The sequence below is a fragment of the Mustela putorius genome, unplaced genomic scaffold, assembly GCF_011764305.1.
Source record: "Mustela putorius furo isolate JIRA1106 unplaced genomic scaffold, ASM1176430v1.1 tig00003846_pilon_pilon_pilon, whole genome shotgun sequence".
Lineage (NCBI taxonomy): Eukaryota > Metazoa > Chordata > Mammalia > Carnivora > Mustelidae > Mustela > Mustela putorius.
The window spans coordinates 4,673,502-4,681,288 of NW_025421999.1; the positions used below are offsets into that span (position 1 = coordinate 4,673,502).

Below are 7,787 nucleotides of genomic sequence, written 5' to 3' on the forward strand. Positions count from 1 at the left end.
TTACTGAATGTTTTATTGAATACTGCTGATGATCAGTTATCTGAGATCATCAATTTACAACTGATGCATTTAAATTTTTTCCCTTTTTTTGGGCGTCTACTAATACACAATACCATGTTTTATAAGTAGCAAAAACCTGTTTATCAGATTCCAGGCAGTGGAGTTAATCTTTATAATTTCTTTGTGTTCACTTTTTGATTTCATTTTTGTGTCATTTCTGAATAATTTGTATTTATAAATTCCATTAAAAGCTAAAAGTATGGGTAGATATCACTGGTGCTTGCTTATATTTATAAAATGACTATTTATAATGTCATAGATATATTGGGAAGGAAAAGTCATTTATATGTAAATAGGGTAGATGAAGGTAGAAGTAGGATAGATGTAGTCAACTTTTGATTGGTTTTATTTCAATGGCCAAAATGGATTCTCCAAAGGAGTTTTTAAATTTGTTTTGTTTCCTTTCATTTTAACTGAAAGAATAGGTTTTAGGACACTGACCAAAATTTTGTTGTCATTTTGTGCACAGATTTCAGAAACCTGTAGCATAGAAGCAGTCTTCAAACCAAGGCCAGTGAAATTTGAGGCTGCCAGCACCACCTCTGTATATTTAAATATCAGTTTTCCCATTTCTGGGATATCCCATACCTGCATTCAGAGTAGACTCATGGGAGTTTCAGAGGTCATTTAGTATTAAATGTTTCATATGTACAACTTGAAGTGCTGAGTGACTTGCCCAAGAGGCATAGATGCTCAGGATCAGAGCCAGAACATGAACTCACATATAGAGACTCGTCACCTGGGGCTTTCCTCTGATTTGGTACTCATGCTTGGTACAGACTCTGTACCACACCTGGTTCCATGGTAAGAGTATTCTTGGACTGCTTTTGATATCACAACAGTTAAAAATTATTTGGCTCCTCATATTCATGTACTTTTGAGTAAAGTGAAGAGGAGAAAAACAGAACCACTTAAAAAATCCAATAAGTGATTGAACACGGGGCTAGATATTTGGATTGCTGTCTTCTTCTCAACCCGAGCCAGGCCCACACACAAGCAACCATGTCTAAGGGACCTGCAGTTGGCATTGATCTTGGCACCACCTACTCCTGCGTGGGTGTCTTCCAGCAAGGGAAAGTGGAAATAATTGCTAATGATCAGGGAAACCGGACCACCCCAAGTTATGTCGTCTTCACAGACACCGAACAATTGATCAGTGATGCTGCAAAGAACCAAGTTGTGATGAACCCCACCAGCACAGTTTTTTTTTATGCCAAAGGCCTAATTGGATGGAGATTTGATGATGCTGTTGTCCAGTCTGATATGAAGCTTTGGACTTTCATGGTGGTGAATGATGCTGGAAGGCCCAAGGTCCAAGTAGAATACAAGGCAGAGACAAAAGCTTTGATCCAGAGGAGGTGTCTTCTATGGTTTTAACAAAAATGAAGGAAATCGCAGAAGCTTATCTTGGGAAGACCGTTACCAATGCAGTTGTCACAGTACTTGCATACTTCAATGATTCTCAGCATCAGGCTACCAAAGATGCTGGAACTATTGCTGGTCTCAATGTACTTTGAATCATCAATGAGCCAACTGCTGCTGCTATTACTTATAGCTTAGACAAAAATGTTGGAGCTGAAAGGAATGTGTTGATCTTTGACTTAAGAGGTCACACTTTTGATGTGTCAATCCTTACTATTGAAGATGGGATCTTTGAGGTTAAGTCCACAGCTGGAAACACCCACTTAGGTGGAGAAGACTTTAACAACCGAATGGTCAACCATTTTATTGCAGAGTTCAAGTGCAAGCATAAGAAAGATATCAGTGAAAACAAGAGGGCAGTTCATCGCCTCCGTACTGCTTGTGAATGTGCTAAGTGTACACTTTCTTCCAGCACCCAGGCCAGTATTGAGATTGATTCTCTGTATGAAGGAATTGACTTCTATACCTCTATCACTCATGCCTGGTTTGAAGAATTAAATGCTGACCTGTTCCGTGGCACCCTGGACCCTGTAGAGAAAGCCCTTTCGGATGCCAAGTTAGACAAGTCTCAGATCCATGATATTGTCCTGGTGGGTGGTTCTACCCGTATGGCCAAGATTCAGAAACTTCTTCAAGATTTCTTCAATGGAAAAGAACTGAATAAGAGCATAAACCCTGATGAGGCTGTTGCTTATGTTGCAGCTGTCCAGGCAGCCATCCTTTCTGGAGACAAATCTGAAAATGTTCAAGATTTGCTACTGTTGGATGTCACTCCACTTTCTCTTGGCATTGAAACTGCTGGAGGAGTCATGACTGTTCTCATCAAGCATAATACTATCATTCCTACCAGACACAGACCTTCACTACCTACTCTGACAACCAGCCTGGTGTGCTTATTCAGGTGTATGAAGGTGAGCATGCCATGACCAAGGAAAACAATCTACTTGGAAAGTTTGAACTCACAAGCATACCTCCTGCTCCTCGTGGTGTCCCTCAGATTGAGGTCACTTTCGATATTGATGCTAATGTTATCCTCAATGTCTCTGCCGTGGATAAGAGCACAGAAAAGAGAACAAGATTACCATCACTAATGACAAGGGCCACTTGAGCAAGGAAGATATTGATCGCATGGTCCAGGAAGCTGAGAAGTACAAAGCTGAAGATGAGAAACAGCGGGACAAGGTGTATTCCAAGAATTCACTGGAGTCTTATGCATTCAACATGAAAGCAACTGTTGAAGACGAAAAACTTCAGGGCAAGATAAATGATGAAAACAAACAGAAGATTCTTGACAAGTGCAATGAAATCATCAACTGGCTTGATAAGAACCAGACTGCAGAGAAGGAAGAATTTGAACACCAGCAGAAAGAGTTGGAGAAAGTCTCCAACCCCATCATCACCAAGCTGTACCAGAGTGCAGGGGGCATGCCAGGAGGAATGCCTGGAGGCTTCCCTGGTGGTGGAGCTCCTCCCTCTGGTGGTGCCTCCTCTGGGCCCATCATTGAAGAGGTTGACTAAACCAATCTGAGAATAAATAGGTTGAGCATTGTTCCACACACAATATTCAAAGGACCCCAATTTGTAGCAAATTCCATGGCAGTTGTAATGTTGAGCTGCTATAGCAAAAGAACTGGGCATTCTTTTTTTCTTTTTTTAAAAATTTATTTATTTATTTTTTATAAACATATAATATATTTTTATCCCCAGAGGTACAGGTCTGTGAATTGCCTGGTTTACAGGCTTCACAGCACTCACCAAAGCACATACCCTCCCCAATGTCCATAACCCCACCCCCCTTCTCCCAACCCCCCTCCCCCCAGCAACCCTCAGTTTGTTTTGTGAGATTAAGAGTCACTTATGGTTTGTCTCCCTCCCAATCCCATCTTGTTTCATTTATTCTTCTCCTACCCCCAGAACTGGGCATTCTTGATACTTGAATATGGAATATGTGCACAGGGAAAGTAAATAAACATTGCTCTTTATAAGCACTATATTGTTAAGTGGAAAATGCAATGTCTTAAATAAAACTGTATTTTAAATTGGCACCACAAAAAAAAATCCAATAAGTAATACATTAAATCTGAAAGTAAACTTTATATACATACATTCTAAGATAAACATCTAAACATTTCCTGGTCTTAAATGTATTTCTACTGATACTCATGACAAACTGTTAAAGAAAACAGGCAAAAGGCAGATATATGATAAGATTCCTTTTTAGTAAGATATGTATTATATAAGACATAGACTAGAATATATATTTCAAAGTATTAATAATGTCTATGTCTGCATGATAGGATTATGGGTGATTAAAATTTCTTTTCATTATCTGCCTTCTCTTCAAGTTCTCTTATGAATATGAGTTTCTCGTATAATAACAAAAATATTTTAATATAAATTCCATTTTTATCCAGGATTGAATAAATATTATACTTTAATAATTAAAGTTTTAAAACAAATTATAATATTTTAAGAATAGGGGAAATTTTAAGGAGATTGAATTCAAGATTTTTATTTTTAAAGAGGGTAGACTTTAAAAAGATGATTAAATAGTTATGAATAATACCTTATCTCCTACTGTCCTACTAATTTAAAGCATTTACATATATTTAGATCATAATTTCTAAAAATATCTTAGGAAGGTTAATATTCTATAACAAATATGAATGGAATTTACTTAATTAAACCTTTCTTGGATCCTTATTTAATCTTCTAGTATTAAAAAAAAATCCAGAAGCTTTATCTTAAATATCTCCTTACAGTGTAATTATCTTTTATTTTAAAATATATATATTTTTATGGATTTTATCTATTTGACAGAGAGAGAGAAATCACAAGTAGGCAGAGAGGCAGGCAGAGAGAGAGAGAGGAGGAAGCAGGCTCCCCACGGAGCAGAGAGCCTGACATGGGGCTCGATCCCAGAACCCTGGGATCATGACCTGAGCCAAAGGCAGAGGCTTTAACCCACTGAGCCACCCAGGCGCCCTATAATTATCTTTTGAATACAAATCATATCCAATAACTTCTGCCTTCCCCTCTTAGGATTCACTTATTTCTATGTACAATGCACTTAATATACCATATGCATTAATATCCATCAGTTATTTGTTTTGTATAATTTAATCCTTAAATTGAACCATTAGATAATTTGAATATACAGTACTGCCTAGTTCATTCTACTTTGGCGTTAAGTTTTCTGGGCCTACGACCTATATGATATTATTTTACACCAACCACGATTTTAATAACTCAGTAGGCCCTGGACAAGGACTTGATGTAGTGAGTATCTGGCACTCTGACTCTGAAGCACTGAATAGTCAGATGAGAGGAAAAGATTTTCCTTGACTTGATTCTCTTTCCACTGGGTCTCAGCTCTGCCACAAAGTCAATTAGCAAAGACCCTTTGGTAATGGTAAGCTCTTAAGTAGGATTTAAAAGTACATTAAAAAAATTCCCATCATGAAATATTGGATATTCCCCTACTCAAGACTTAGTAGAAAGCAGACAACTACATAGAATGATCTTTGCCTTTAGAAAAAATATGGTTAAGTGAACCAAATGTGGCAACTTCTGTGACAGGGAGATAGAGGCTTGGTGGGGCATGGTGTGGAAGACATACACAACGGTCTTGCCTCCCCACCTCTCCCTTCTGACACAGTCCTCTCTGTTTCCTATCCAGTACTTCTTCCTTTCTATCTTTTCTTTCTGATCTGAATAGTACAGGTCTCAGCAGGGTAGGGCAGGGAGAAATAGACCAGGAAAGGAAAAGTACAAGATTGGACAGAAAATGCAGGTGTTTGAATGGTGGATCTGAGAGCTATTTTGGTGTAATTTCTGTTCACACAGAAAGGGAATTAGAATCCTAGGAGGAAAGGGAAATGCCCTTCCTTCTTTCACCTCATCTCAAGCACAGAAAACAAAACAAAACAACCTCCCTCCCATGGAAACCAGTAGATTCAATTTGTAATAATTTTCTCCGAAGAGTCAGGTGCATGCTTCCTCTCTTTTCTATTGTTTTCTTTTTTTGCCTTTTTCTTTTCAATAACTGCTGTGATTGAGCCTTCTCTATCTTTGCTGGCACTTCCCAAGTTGTCCGCTTTGGATGGTGTATAGATTCTCTGACTAGGGGGTTATTTATTGGCTATATAGATTTTCTGTCCCTTTCTCCTCAGGGTGTGCAGTTGTGTTTTATTTTTCCCTGTTTCTTCCTTCGTTTGCATGCTCATTCTATTCCTTGCTATTCTCTCATAAAGAAAAAAAATTTATTTCACTTTACTTTCCCCCCTAAGTGTTTTTTGAGGAGTTTCCCCCCAGCATTATAACTCTGATATGTTTATTCCCTGTGATAAAGTACTTCCACTACCTGCATGAGAAAATACATACATGTGGAGTAAACAATGACTTTTACTTTTACGTCATGAAGATAATCAACCTATTTTAGCATTCTGCTAGAATATACCTTATTTATCAAGGTTGGTAAGACAAAGTTGTGGTTATATTTTTTGAATTTCCATTTTTAGGTATAATGCTTTGTTTTATGTTGAACAATATTAATAAGGTTATGAAGGTTTGCTGCAAAAATGGCTTAATAACAGTCATAAAGAGACCTATTATTTAAAGAGAATTGAAATGAATTCAGATGGAAAGGATATTTTTTTCTTTTTTAAACCTGCCCCATACTTCCCTTGTCCACTAGATATCTTTTATTACCGTCTCAGGGCACAATAGCTTTGGGTGGCTAGAATTTCTATGACTGCTCTTCTCTGCTTTGTTTCTGTTCTTGTTCTTTAGTTTCCAAACTAATTGCTTTTCTAAAAAGATCTTATTTATTTGAAAGAGAGAGAATGAGTGGAGGAAGGGAAGATGGAGAGGGAGAAGCAGACTCCCCACTGAGTACAGAGCCCTAAGTGGGGCTTAATCCTTGGGCCCAGAGATCATGACCTGAGCCAAAGGCAAATGCTTAACTGACTGAGCCACCCAGGCACCCCCAAACTGATTGCTTTTTACAGTGGTTTCTGAATATGGGGAAATCCTGGTTCACTTGATTATCTAGTCAAAAATGCCTTGTTCCTGGATAGCTGACTTATCAACAGTGGATAGTGTCTTACTCCAATAACCTCCTTGGACAATTAGGAATCATCCTTGCTGTGTTCATAGTTCCGTCTATGGTGCTTAGCTTAATGCACTGAATACTGGAGGATTCCCTGCAAAATAAATAAATACTTGTGATGTTAACAAGTGTACTAGAGATGTTAATGCAGTGGCAATAGGACCAACAGATAATTTGGCCTTACTTGGTTTAAAAAGAAGCATAAACCAAAAGATAGGATATTTGAGAGTTTACCCTAGGTTTGCTATTTAATCTGATAGTAATAATGTCAGTGATACAAATAAAAATCAGGATGATAATAATATAGTATTTCATAATTACTTCACACTTATAAATGATTAATTCTAGACTAAGTGCCTTGCACCAATTGTCTAATTCTCACAAAACTCTATGAGTTTGATACTAAGGATATTCCATTTTATGGTTGAGGAAGGGGAAGCTTGATGAAATTAAGGAACTTGCCTAATGCCATATAGCTGAAGAGTAGTGGAACTCTTAGCCCACCTAGAGAAAATTATATCACTTAACTGAAAGCCAAAAGCTTAGGACTCAATTTCAATTTATCAGCAGTTTCTCAGGATTTCCTCAACTTTGTGATTAGTTTTGTCCTCAGGCTAGTTACCATCTCATGGTAGGAAGCAGGTTCATGGACTTCAAGTTTCCCTTGGTCACTTCGAACAAGAAGAGAGAATCTCTTCCAGGAGTTCTTTTAGAATAATAAAGAAATTTTTATCCTAGAAATCCTCGGGAAATCTCTCTCTGTGCCCAGTTGAGTCATGTGTCCAGGCCTAAATCAATTACTATGACCATGGGAATAAACTTAATCAAAGTCATGCTTGAGGTACAGTTAGCTTCTCTTGAGCTATACACATCCTACCTGAATGCTGGGAAGTCGATCAATAGTTAATATATCTCCCATACACATATATAAAATCTTGCTTTAACAGTCTTATCTAATGAATATTTTGACAGAAGGCCTCCCATCAGTAGAACAATGTAATTTTATCAAAAATTTTATCTATCTACCTATCTGCTTATCTTTCAACACCAATATATTTTATTTCCCCCCAGATTTACTTAGAAAAATTAACACAAAACATTGTTTAAGTATAAGATTTATAGCCTGGTTAATTTGATATACTTATATACCATGAAATGATTACCACAGTAGCATCCTCTTACATAATCACCAATT

General features: G+C 37.5%; 1 pseudogene; it reads left to right on the plus strand.

Moving 5' to 3' along the window:
- Positions 1 to 1,008: 1,008 nt before the first annotated feature.
- On the plus strand, positions 1,009 to 3,524 carry LOC101685147 (annotated as a pseudogene).
- The last annotated feature ends 4,263 nt before the right edge of the window (positions 3,525 to 7,787 follow it).